We start from the raw sequence: 14,376 nt of genomic DNA on the forward strand, positions 1-14,376 counted from the left end.
CAGATCTCACTAAGAAAGACTCAGTATTTCAATGATCAGTGAATACTGAAGCTGCATTTACACAGATAAAGAAGATGTTCATTAATACCCCTCTGCTGATAACATTTGATTCTGATTGTGAGACAGTTGTTGAAGCTGATTCCTCTGGCTATGTGACAGAAGAAGTGATATTGCAATATGATGATGAAGGTGTTCTATGACCATGTGCCTTCATGTCTAAGAAACTGAGTCCTGCTGAATGCAATTATGAGATCTATGATAAGAAACTCCTCATGATTGTATGCTGTTTAGAAGAATGAGACTCTGAACTCTGAAGTGTCTCCGAATTTGAGATAGTCACAGATCATAAGAACCTCAAATACTTCACAACTACTCATAAACTTACTGAATGACAGATGCAATGGTCTGAGTTTCTAAGCTGCTTTCATTTTACAATACACTACTGTTCTGGCAGCCAGAACTCGATGGCAGATGCCCTCTCATGATGAGAGCAAGATATGCCATCTGATGTAACAGATACTCACTGAATGAATCAAGAGCACTGGCTCTTGAACCCGAAGATATTAATTGATCAAGATAGAACAGCTCATAGCACCATACATGCTTCTCTGATTAGAACTGACATTGATATCTTCACTTCCCCTACACTGGATGAACTATGGCATACAGCAGCCCAGGCTGATGAACTCCTTTAGACCCTCACTGAAGCAGTATGTCAAGGAGCACCCTGATTTCCCCCAGAACTATGTATCAGAACCAATATCTCAGAATACTCAATCAATGATAATAATGCCCTACAATTCCGCGAACAACACTGGGTCTCTCACTCCAAACCCTTACACACTCAGATAATGCAAGAGATGCATGATTCATGTATGACCGGCCATCCAGGCTGTGAACAACTGTATAGAATGATCTCCTGAGAATTCTACTGACCTGAGATATCAAACAGCATCAGACACTTCATCTGAAACTGCAATCACTGTTCTTCTGTTACCTCATGAAAGGACTGTAGAAAAGGTCTACTGAAACCACTCAATGTCCCTGATAGAATCTGGTGAGATGTAGTGATTGACTTCACTGTTGACCTACCTGAGAGCAAGGGCTGCAGGAACATCCTGGTCATTGTTGACTGACTAAGTAAGAGTGTAATATTGAAACCTTGTGACAAGATGAATGCTGAACAAGTTGCTGAAGCCTTCTTACAGAGTTCATTCTATCAGATGCATGAATTGCTGAGATTGATAGTATTGAATCAGAGCCACCAATTTGTGAGTGCCCTCTGGACAAGGATCTGTCAAGTCCTCAAGATTACACACCATCTGTCAACTGCCTATCACCCTGAGACTGATGATGCATCAGAACAGACAATCCAGACTGTAAAGAATTATCTTTGTAAGTTCTGCAACCACTCATAAGATGATTGGCATGACCTCCTCCTACACGCAGAGGTCGCTATCAACGGTCGAGATGCTGTTTCAACAGGTGTAAGCCTGTTCTTCCTTACACATGAGTACCACATGGAAGTGTTGGACCTTCTAGAGACCACACAGTGCACACTGAACCCCCGCAGTCCGATCCAGATCACTGATAATATAGTAATGAAGCTCTGAGACACCCGCGACTGGGCAGAGGCCTCCATGACAACTGCGAAACAAGACCAAGAAGATCAAACCAACATCTGATGAGATCCCGCAGAGCAGTATAAGATAGGAGACCTTGTGTGATTGAATCTCAAGAACATACGAACCACATGTCCATCTTGTACGCTAGACTACCACCACGCCAGGTATAAAGTGATAGAAGTCCTAGGTAGTCACAACTACCGCCTTGACACATCACCAGGAATCCATGATGTATTCCACACGAGCTTGCTCCGCCGTGCTGCCACTGATCTGTTTCCTTCTCAGCTGACTTCTGACTGGCAGCTGCCAGGCATCATAGGAGAAGATAATGAGCTTGAGTGAGAGATTGAAGATATCCTTGATGAGAGATCCCACGGCCGCAGCTGACAATATCTGATGAAATGGGTCAGCTATGATCAACTGACCTGGACTCTGAGTTCTGTGTTATCCGAAACAGCAGCCCTTGACTGATAGAAACTGCTTCTGAAAAGGGGGGGCTAATGTGGCGGGCTGCGCCCGATCAATCATATAGACTATTCCATTACACTCCATAGATTCTTCCATTCCCGATCGCCGATCCGCGGCTGCTATGAACGCGCGTAGTGTATGCTCCGATTCTCAGCCACTTCTGATCACTGATCCACGGCCGCTACAAACGCACGTAGTGTATGCTCCGATTCTCAGCCATTCCCAATCACTGATCCTCAGCCGCTACGAACGCGTGTATATTCTTCTGCCCCGAAGCTCCACCATGTACACCACCACATACGTGTATAAATATCCATCTCAATCACTGATTCTCGCACTTTCTCTTTCTTTCCTTCTCTAATGTTTTTATCTTTGTTATATAAGACCTATAATATTATACCGATCTATTCGGTGCAGGCCTCTTACATGTAATAATAACTTCTATCTCTCTGTAAGTATTATTTTATAGAAAGATATTATATCAGTTCTGATAAGAAGTCTAAATACTCAAGCAGTACAAAGTGAGAGTCTCAGAGCTTCAAGTGTTGATAAATTTTATTAAGACTGAGAAGATCTCTCTTACTTATTTATAAAAGAAGATGAAAGTATGAATCTCTGAGATGAAAAAATATCTCAGAATAACTAATCTTAAGAAGAGATCAGCTGATACTGCTGTTAAAAGTATCACAGAGATCAATCACTGATTAAAGAGAATCTTATTTCAATGAAAGCAGATGACTGAGATTCTTTATAAGTTAATAAGTTAATATTTTTATATATTTCTTATACTCTTCTACAGTGCTGTAGTACTAACTTCTCAGCAGATAAAGATATCAGTACTGAAGACTTTAATAGTAAAGAATAAGTTTGATAAGAATATAATTATTAATAAGTAGACTCTGATTCTCTTTTTTACTTTTTTAATAAGCTGCAGCTCTATTAGAATAGTAGTGATCTGCAGATTGATAATATTAATCTTTTTATTAATTCTTAATATCTCTTTTCTCTAATCACTTCAGAAATTTTACACTTGTGTAGTCTCATTAAACTTCTAAAAAACTCTTTGAGAGAAGATAGAAGAAGAGTGCTACAGAGTCTATAAAACACTGACTTATCACTGTAAGATTATCTCTAAAAAAAACTCTTTGAGAAAAAATAAGAAGTCTTAAGTAGTATTTCTTACTTAATATCTCTGATATGTAACAGAGTGATCTCTACTAGCTATCTTATAGCTTACAATCTCTTTCTCAGTATTTTTCAAATACTTAAGTGATTCTTATGAATTCTCTGATAATAAATAATTTTCTTATTTAATAAGATATTAAAGCTTACTGTAATATATTCACTTATTCAATATTTTCTTTATAAAATATTTAATATCACTCTCAATCTTGATATTATCTGACTGAGATAGCTTCATTCTGAGATGTTACTTATAGAGCTCTAAATAGAAAATATGAAAAATAGAATGAATTAATTTTAATTCTGTGAGTAATTTCAACTTATATATCTGCTTACTTATTACTCTTATTACTGAGAAAGATTCTAGTTATCACTCACTGAGCTTCTTATACAGTCTCATTATCTTGATATTCTTTGCTGAAAGTAGTACTTGATTCTCTATCAAGAACTTCATTAAAAGATGTTTTTAATTATAGTATTTTATCTACTACTTCTGAGTATGATGAATACTTTTCACTATCTTCTCATGAATTTTATTCAAAAGTTTCAATCTTACTTCTACTTCTGATACTGAGAGATACTTCATTCTCTGTATCTATTCAATATTCTAACTATCTATCTCTCTCTTTGAAACATCATCTGTGATGTCACTGAATAATGAAGAATTATATTCATAACAAGTATAGAAAGAAGATACTCTTAAGATTACATTCTTTATATTATTATATATAAATTCAGTAGTCAGAAGATGTTTGAGTTAATCATTCTAATAATATAAATAGAATGCTTGAAGATGCTGTTCTAGTATCTGATTCTAATATTCAGTCTGATCATCAGTCTGCAGATGAAATACAGTACTGAGAAGATATCTTATTATAAGATGATAGTAAAAAGCTGATCAGTATTTACTGATGAAGAGAAATTCTCAATCTGTTATCAATGATTTCAGAGCATTATAATTATGAATGATAGTATCTAAAAATAGATTAGTTAATTCAGAGGCTTTAATCTTTTTATAAGTAGAAATATATCTGATCATCTTTATAAAGTAGTTAATAATGACTAAAATTGAGTTATATTCTTTGACTCTTGTTAACTTCAGCAGATCAACTATGAAATTCATTAATAGATTCTATTATAAGCTCTTTGAAATAGATAGTGATATCAACTTATTATATTACTTATACTGTGAGATCTTTATTCTTTAATAGATATTATAAGTCTTAATATACTCTTTAACATCTGCTCAGAGCTTATCTTAAGTATATTTATATTTTAGAAGCTTCTCAGTCTTCTCTAATCTGAAGTACTCTGTATGAAAATCATTATAATAAATTCTCAATAACTTCTGACACATCACTCTACTACAAGAGATAAAGACTGAATTATTCAGCAGTAGAAGTTCATATTCTTCTAGTTATCAGTGACTTAGTTTCTTAGCAGCACTGCTCTGTTCAGAGTCTATCTCTTTCAAGTTTAAACTGAATTCTTTCTTCTTTAACTTCTGAATTCAAGCTGTAGTAGAGATATTCCTCTTCTATAATTTATTAATAAATTTCAAAAGTAGTCAGATTGAAAGATTGTAGACTGTTTCATTCTTTATTAATTCAATGATTGTAAGATATAATATAAGAAGTTTATAATCTTCAGTATCAGTTCTCTGTAAGAATCTGAGTTTTCTTTCATCTTCTATACTGAGTTACACAGCTGTCTCTTCAGTGCTGTTTCTGAGCTTTAGAGAATCTTAACTCTCTGTAGTCAGCTTCTTCTACAGTGATGATAGAGATTCTTTTATAGAATTCTTCTCTGTATTAATAATATTATAATCAGGCTGTCTAGACAGTGTGTTAATAAGATTAAGTTAATCTGAATAATATCAGATATAGAAATTATACTCTGAAAGTAGCTTCACTTATCTGACTTAATATTCTGTTAAGCTCTTTGTTGTCAAGAAGTAATATAGATTTATATAATCAGTGAGAACTTACACTGAGTACTTACTACTCTGAAAATAATGTTATCAGATTTTAAAGAATTTAACAATTATTAACATCTTCTGATTATGAGTATCATATCTTCTCTATATAAGTAATAATTTCTTGAAGAAGAAGATCACTGATCTTTATTCATAGTATCTTATAGACTCTGTAAAAAAGTCTTCTCTCATAGATAATTCATTGTCTGTTTTCTCAGAGATAATTATTTTCTGATTCTTTCAATATTGAAAGATCTTCAGTGTTAACTGTGAAAAGATTTCACAGATCTTATTTCTGAATATATCAGTCTTACACTGACTGAGTAAGTTGAGATTAAAGTGATTCAGTATTATAATATCTGTGAAAGCTTGTTTCAATTCTATAAATATCTGCACAGTGTCTTGAGTGAGAGTAAATAGTTTCATTTTTCTATCTTTCACACTTCTCTTTAACAGATCTGTAAGAGAGATAGTAATTCATAAATATATATAGATGAATCATCTATAGAAATTCATAAATTCTAAAAATATCTGCATCTCACAGTATATTCACAGCACTGATCAGTTCTTAATAATGAAGACTCAGCTTCTATTCATTGAAATGCTGTTCATTTCAATAATATAATCTAAGAAATCAATCTTCTGTATGTAGAATAAGCATTTTTCAGTATTTATATAGAGTTAATACTGTCTCAAGTGACTCAACACTTCTTGAACATGAGTATCATATTCTTTCTCTGATTTTGAGAAGATTAAAATGTTATTCAGGTATACTATGCAGAAGACATTGACAAGGCCTCACAGTGTCTTATTTATATAGATCTGAAAAATGACTGAAGCATTATAAAGATCAAAAGATAAAACAAGATATTTAAAATTACTGTCTTTAATATAAAAAGTCATTTTCTAAACATTGTCTTTATTAACTCTGATTCTATGATAGATATCTTATATATCAATTTTTGAAAACATCTTTGCTTTAGATAATTGATTAATTATCTTGTTAATTAACAGTAATAAATAGTGATTTTTAACTGTCATCTTATTAAGATCTCTGTAGTCTATACATAGACATAGTCTACTATTCTTCTTGAGTATAAAGAGTATAGATGTCTCTGCTGAACTCTTTGATAAATATATTCAGTTCTTTGATTATACTTCTTCAAGATATTTACATAGAACATTTAATTTCTTTACAGATAAGTTGTAAAGAGACTTAAATAGCATTATTATATTATCTTTAAGATAAAACTTATATCATATCTTAATATCAGAAAACTTCACTACTTTTCTTTCTGAAAAGATATTCTTAAAATCTGTAAAGAGATGTTGTATACATTCATCTTCAATGATGAATACTACTGCTAATCTTACAGTGAGAATGATAGCTTCTTCACCTGTCTTTAAGTCTCAATCACCTGCTACATAGTATATTAACTCAATCTTTTTCTCAAGATTCTTCTGATGAAACTCTTCAGATTTCTCTATCACTGTCTCTTCATTAGTAAGATGATATCATCACATCTAAGTAACTCAGTTAATGAGAGAATTGTTTTCTCTCAATTATGAAAGATTTAGAATGACATTCTCATCTATAATATTAACTATATGAAGAAGCAGACTGCTCTTCTTGAAGATTTCTTCTAAGTCTGTGATTACACACTTTACTTGAATTATGTTAAAACAGTGATATTTCATTTTATTTATAAATTTCACATAGTCTGATAAATCTATCTTCTTCTAACTCTTCATCAAAGAAAAGAAATAGAATATGAAGTTAATATCTACTCTGAAGTTGAGTAGACATCTCACTAATATCTTCTCATTCAGAGTATGTATTGTGATTGTAACCTAAACTTAAAGATATGAGAATTGTCAATTCTTTTCTTTCTCTTCTTTATCTTTCACAGATATATTTGTCAGAAGAGAAGTTAACTTTGAGAAGATATCTTCTCAGTTTCTTCTCTTCTTCAGCTTCTTATAATTACTGATATAGTGATTATCAGCTCTGCAGTTGAAACAGAGATCTTTATCAAATCTTTTTTAATATTTCTTCACAGTGAGTGAAGAATCAGAACACTTGAAATTCTTCTTTACTTTCTCTGCACTGAAGCTGTAATAGTACTATTTAGATCTCATTATTAATTACTTAGAAGAGATCTTATTAGTCTTTTTCTCAGAGAATTGATTATTCAAATAAATTCAGAAAGCCAGGTTAACAAACTCAGTGTAATTAATTAATGAACTCTGATATTATGATATTATTATCTGCATCTTATAAGTCAGCTTTATGAGATAAAGCTGTGTTTTTAATTAATTCAAATCATCAGTCAATTCCTCTTAATATTCTTCAAATCTTGTATTGAAATTGAAAGAATTCTTATCATCTCATTGATATAATGAGTTGAACTGCTGTACTGCTGTGAAGTCACAGTTGCAGTGATCTTTAATTTAATTCAGTAGAAAGTTCTTGAATTCTTCTCAAGAAATGATAGTATTGATACACTCAAGCTCTCTCTTCTTGATAGCTCAAGTAGTTGCAGAGATATCTTCAAGAAGATTGACAGTGTATATTACTTATATCTCATAAGTATTATACTGGCTCAGATTAAGGCAGAATTTCTGTTCAAGAATGTGAATAAAGCTGTGAAATTCAGACAAGATATTTCTCTTATATCTCAGAGAATCTTCAACCTTAATCTCTCTATCTTCATAATAGATGTAGATGTGTAGAGGCTGCAGCAGTGACAGAACAGTTAAAGAGCTTATATTAAAATATACAGTGAGTTCAGAAATCTCAGATTTCTGTCAGAGTAGAGATGTACACACTCTAGAGAATAATGTAGTATTTCTCTCAGAGAGTGAGATCAGATCAGTCTCAGTGCAGATGTATAAGATTATATCAATCTGTTAGAGTTCAACTGATTCAAACATATAATCAGATTAAGTAATTTGAATTATAATATAATAAAACTGAAGCAGTGACTAGTCAGTAATATTATATAGAAGTAGTTGTTTAAGAAGCTGTATAAGTGAGCTTGACTATCTTACTTGAATAGTGAGCTTGTAGACTACAGAGTTATTGTAAGAATATCACAGATATAATACTTAGTATATTAAGAAGATTATATAAGACACACAGTAACTCTTGTATATATTTTAGTAGAAGAAAAAGATGAATTACTGACTTCTTTAATAAGAAGTCAGTATCTAGCTATTCTATATAGATAATGAGTGAATCTCTCTCTCTCATTTCATGAGTGAGAATAGCTGAAGTGATACCTCAGCAGTATCTCTTTATTAAGAAAGAGTAATCTGCTGATCTTGTATAGAAGTGAGATTTTTATATTCATCAATCAGATCTTTCTATAATATATCTGAATGATGTCATAGAGTGATTGAAAACCGGTTCAGATGAGATGAAATCATCCGCATGAAAGTGATGAGCTGTGTGAAACCGCAGCGAGGCCTTGGCGCGGCTGAGGGCGTGACAATAACATTCAATCAGATGTATAACAGCAAATTTGATTATTAACACAGTTTACAGCTTATTAAGCTTAAAAGAAAATCTTTAATGATTATATAACAGAATTGAAAGAATAGTATCTTATTAATCATTTAAAATAAAGAAAAAAAGAAAAATAAAAAGAAAGAAGATATTAACAGAAAAAAAAATAAAAATAAAAATAAAAATAAAAGTAAAAGTAAAAGTAAAAACAGTAATAGTAACAGAATATAAAGCTACTTCTTAATAATCTCTCTGTCAATCTTGCAGTTAACAGAATTTATCAGATATAAAGAAAAACTCATTAATAACTTCTCATTAAAAAAACAGCTTGTATTATATAAGTTAATATTATAATTCACACTGATAATAATCTGAAGATCTTCTTCAATAAATGATTTCAGTGTATAATCATGATAAAATCTGATTAACTAGTTATTTATTATCAGCATGCTCTGCAACTTCTTCATAATATAATAATAATCATTATTATCTTCTTACTTATAATACATCATCTCTTATAATCTTTTAATATAATATTTTGCAATAATATAAGACTCTCTAAGAATCTATAATAATATCTATTAATATCTAAGCTTTCTTTAGAAATATAGTGAATATACAGTATAGTATATTAAATTATAAAAATGATAATTATTGTATATCTTTCTAATATCAGAAATAATATATTTATACAACAGCTTAAATTCAGTTATATAGAGATAGTATATACAGATCTTCTCAGATTTTGTTATATAGTGAGTATTATAATAAGCTTTGAGAATAGCAAACTCAAGCTTATAAGTGAATATTATTATTTAACTAAACTGTTTAGTTAGAGATTAATTTATATATTGTTTATAATTAAGATTTAACTTACTTTTATTGTATTAAAGAATAGATAGATAAGTGAAGCAGCAGAGATAGTAGTAGAAATAGCAGTAGATAATATAATAGAGAGATTTTCATATTGATAAGTAGATTATTACTGATTGAAAGAAAGATGAAGAAAATAAAGTAAGAAACTTATATTTATACTTATAATATAAGTAAATAACACATGAGTAAGTTAATAATATTTAGATAAGTATATTTCTATTCACTTCTATAACTTTACAATTCATGATTGATTCAGAAGTTAGCAGAAGTTATTAGAAATTATAAGAAGTTTATAGAAGATTTATTATAGAAGATATCTAACTACTTGATAATATTATTTCCTATAGAGAAGTTATCTCTTTCTCTGTAAGAAGAAGTTTAAATATAATTAAAATAAGATATCTTTATAAATATAATATCTGTGTTTGTATTCTATTCATTAAATAATGTTTATTTATAGAGGATTTAAATATTAATACTATTATTATTACTTTATCACTTGAATGAAGTGTGAACTTGAGCAGTTGTAGATATATAAACTCATGAACTTAAAGAAGAATGAACTTAGAAACTTGAAGAAGAAGTGAACTGTGAAGTAGTAAAAACACTGATAATAGATATGACTAGAGTAGTAGAGACTTTAATAGTAGTACTAGCAGCTGAAAGAGTTATAGAGATCTTAGTGAAGATCTTATTAAGTTACTGTACTCTTTTTACCATGTATTATTAATAGCAGTTATCTGAGTCAGATTATTATCTTTTATATATTATACAGCTGTAAGCTACTGAGCTACTGTTATTTCACTGATTGAATTACTATTTAATATTTTAGTAGATACTGTAATCTCTGCTGTTCTCTCTCTGTTTCTGATTATCTGATATTAATATCTTTCTATGAGAATAGCTTCATACACTTTATTTACAGCTGTAATTTATTTTGACAGAAAGCTGTGAAGCTGATCTTTAAATTTATCTTAATAGCTTCAAGTCTGAAAAAGATTAACAGTATTATATAATTCATTTCAATTAAATTCAAAGATAGATATCTTTTAATAAAAAAGAGTAGCTATCTCTCACTGATATTAAGTAGATATAAATTATAAAGCTAATACTGAAAAGTCTTAATCATAATAATACTATTTCTTTATATATTTAATATATCAGTTCTTAAGTTCTAACAGCAGAATGATATTATAACTATTATCTTGAGATATCTTGATAATGTTTATAGTAAGTAACTGTTTAAATATAGATATATAGCTTGAATTATATCTACTACAGTATTTCTTCATAGAAGTGTTCATTCTATTTATATTAAATAAGAATTAATTCTATCTAAGATAGATTAGAAGAACTTTTCAGTAATATAAGTTATTAATAATTCTCTTTCAGATAATGAAAAGATTGACTTATCTTTGTATTTTATTCTTTATTCATATCTTCATAGTAATTATTCTATATTGACTTTGACTCTGATTTATTATATTTGATACAATACTTTCAGTATCAGATATATTCTTTAAGTTTATAAACTAGAATAGCTGATTAATCTGATATTAAGTTCTTTACTAAGATTTTTATTTTACTGATAATTAAGAAAATTAAACAGCTTTCTTTTCATAATCTTCAGAGTTAAATACTTAGTAGAGAAGAAAAATTAAGATATGACTTTTTTAATCTGATCTATAATTCTCTTTATTATCTCTCTTAATAGAAAATTCTTATACAACTAGACTGGCCGCTGAAATCATGAATTTCACATTTGATTTCATTTGATCTGATTTCATACATTTCTTGGCGTGAATCCCGCTGGGACTGGCTATTAAAAAAAGAGATAAAGTGACTATATATCAGATCTTAAAATGAAATCATGACTTGAAAAAAATGAGAAAGTGATTTCATTTGATCTCATTTAGTCCCATTCTTAGCATAAAGTTACTATTTTTAGACATTTTAAGGTTTTTTTTAGACTATTTTTAATTTTTTAAAAAGTAACACTTTTTGATAACACTCAAATGAGATTTAAAGTCATTTAAAGCAATACAAATAATTTAAATTGAGAAGTGAAAATCATAGTCTCATTTGAAAAATGTGATAAGAGTAGACAGTAAGTCTCACTGAGACAGTATGAAACTACTATCTAATGTTAAAACCATGTAATGAGATCAGTTGAATTGATAATGAAACTATCAAAAAATCTGATTTTAGTCTCAGACACGGTCACACGGTCAGTCTATATACAACAGTATACTTAATATTTAAAATATTTATACTTATACTCAGTGAGATTATTATTATTATAATTTATATTTTTAATATTAATTTAATAAACTTTTTAAAGTGAATATTCTGATTTATTTCAAATACTTAAGATATGAAGTACTGAATAATATCATTGATAAAAGAAATATCAGTATTATTAATATTCTATTTAATATTCTAATAGATCAGAAGAAGTATTAATTAAAAATATTACACTACTTATTAAATCTTAATATAACTATTAATAAAGATAATAATCTTTAAAATATATTAAGATATAATCTTTTCATCTGTATTAATAATCTTATTTAATAAAAAATATAATATATCATAGAATACAAGTTTACTGCATGAAATTAAATATATATTAATAAAAATATTAAAATAGTTAATGAAAGTTTAAATAATTTAAGTCTGTTATAAATTTATATCAATAAAATGAAATTCAGTCTCTTAAAGAATAATATTCTCAGCTTTACTACTGAGAATTATAGAACAGTTAAATCAGATAATATTCTTATAAACAAATAATCTCAGATATCTGAATCTGATAAACTGACTATAGAATTAACTTCACTGTGTGATAAGATAATACTTATTAATAACTATAAACTCAATCTTTTCTTATAAAATAGAGTCTTAAAGAAGATACTGAAATTACTTATAAAGAGCTTACTCTGAACTGAGTAGTATATATATATACTTACTCTATTAAATATATTTAAGTAAGTCTTCTTATCTCTGAAGATTATTAGTACTGATCTGATAAGAATTAATACTGAGAAATTATACTATATCTCTTATTTACTGATTATCAAGCTTATTTAGAGAAATTAGTTAAATGATTATCTTTTCTATCAGAATTATATAGAATTAAAGAATAAGACTCTTTTTATAATTAGTTCTGATAATAAATAAAGTATTATTATATTTATATATTATATACTGAAGTATATAGACTTATTCTATATATAACTGAAAAGTATACTTAGAATCTGAATATAAGTCTTGAAGTATTTATTGAAAATAATACTAAATAATATTCTATTATTTATTAATACTATCTGATCTGATATAACTTATAATAAGTTATAGTATATCTTTAATATTCATTGAAAGTATTTATTTTAATAATATCTTTTAAAGCTGCTATTATAGCTGATTTCTATATTTTCTTTCATTTCTCTTAACTATATTTAATACAGTTAATGAGATATTATCTGACTCAGCTATTAAAAAAAAGTATTATATAATTAATTCAGAAGTTATTAGAAGATCTTAAAAGTTATTAAAAGTTATTATAAGTTAATATACTATATAAGATTATTAAGAGTTCAGAAGTTATTTGAAGTTATTAAAAATTACTGAAAAATATACTTAGTACTTTAATTATAGTCTCTGATAACTGAATAGATATTTTAATAATAAGATTAAGATATTGAATAACTAAATATAATTATAATTGAAAAATTAGTAAATTATTTCTATATTTAAAATCATAGTAGTAGTTTTTAATATAATACTTTATACTTAGAATATATATATTTTCAGATAAAAATTATATTAATTAATAGAAAATTGAAAAATTAATTCTTTAAAATAATAGAGAAATTGTGGCGGGCTGCGCCCGATCAATCATATAGACTATTTCATTACACTCCATAGATTCTTCCATTCCCGATCGCCGATCCGCGGCCGCTACGAACGCGCGTAGTGTATGCTCCGATTCTCAGCCATTCCTGATCGCTGATCCTCAGCTGCTATGAACATGTGTAGTGTATGCTCCGATTCTCAGCCATTCCTGATCACCAATCCTCAGCTGCTACAAATGCATGTATATTCTTCCACCCCGAAGCTCCACCGCGTACACCACCACATACATGTATAAATATCCATCTCAATCACTGATTCTCACACTTTCTCTTTCTTTTCTTCTCTAATGTTTTTATCTTTGTTATATAAGACCTATCAATATTATACTGATCTATTCAGTGTAGGCCTCTTACACTATAAAAATGTTCATTGTCTTCTTATTAGAAAACAATTATTCAGCATCATCTTCTCATTAGAAATAATTATTCATCAAGAGATATCTGAATGCATAACAATATGTAAGAAAGAGAAACAGTCACACAGTTAAGCAGACACTGAGTTTTCAGATAGTTTTCAGATAGAAGCTTACTTATCAGTCACTCTGACCCTGTAACAAGATCTTACAAAGAGAATAAGATCTTATAAAAGAGAATGTCAGTGAAAGACCTGAGAGTTCTGACACTCAGATATATGAGAATATAATTACACTTCTTCAGATTTCACAGATATTATATATTTAACAATCAATATAATTATGTCTAACAATAATATGAAACTCTTGAACATGAGTATAGATACAGAGTCACAGTGACTCTGAGTAATGTGAAACTACCCCCCTCCTGAAAAGCTGATATCATGCAACTCAATAACATCAATATAAAGGAATT

The sequence above is a fragment of the Blastomyces dermatitidis genome (genome assembly GCF_000003525.1).
Source record: "Blastomyces dermatitidis ER-3 genomic scaffold supercont1.12, whole genome shotgun sequence".
Taxonomy (NCBI): domain Eukaryota; kingdom Fungi; phylum Ascomycota; class Eurotiomycetes; order Onygenales; family Ajellomycetaceae; genus Blastomyces; species Blastomyces dermatitidis.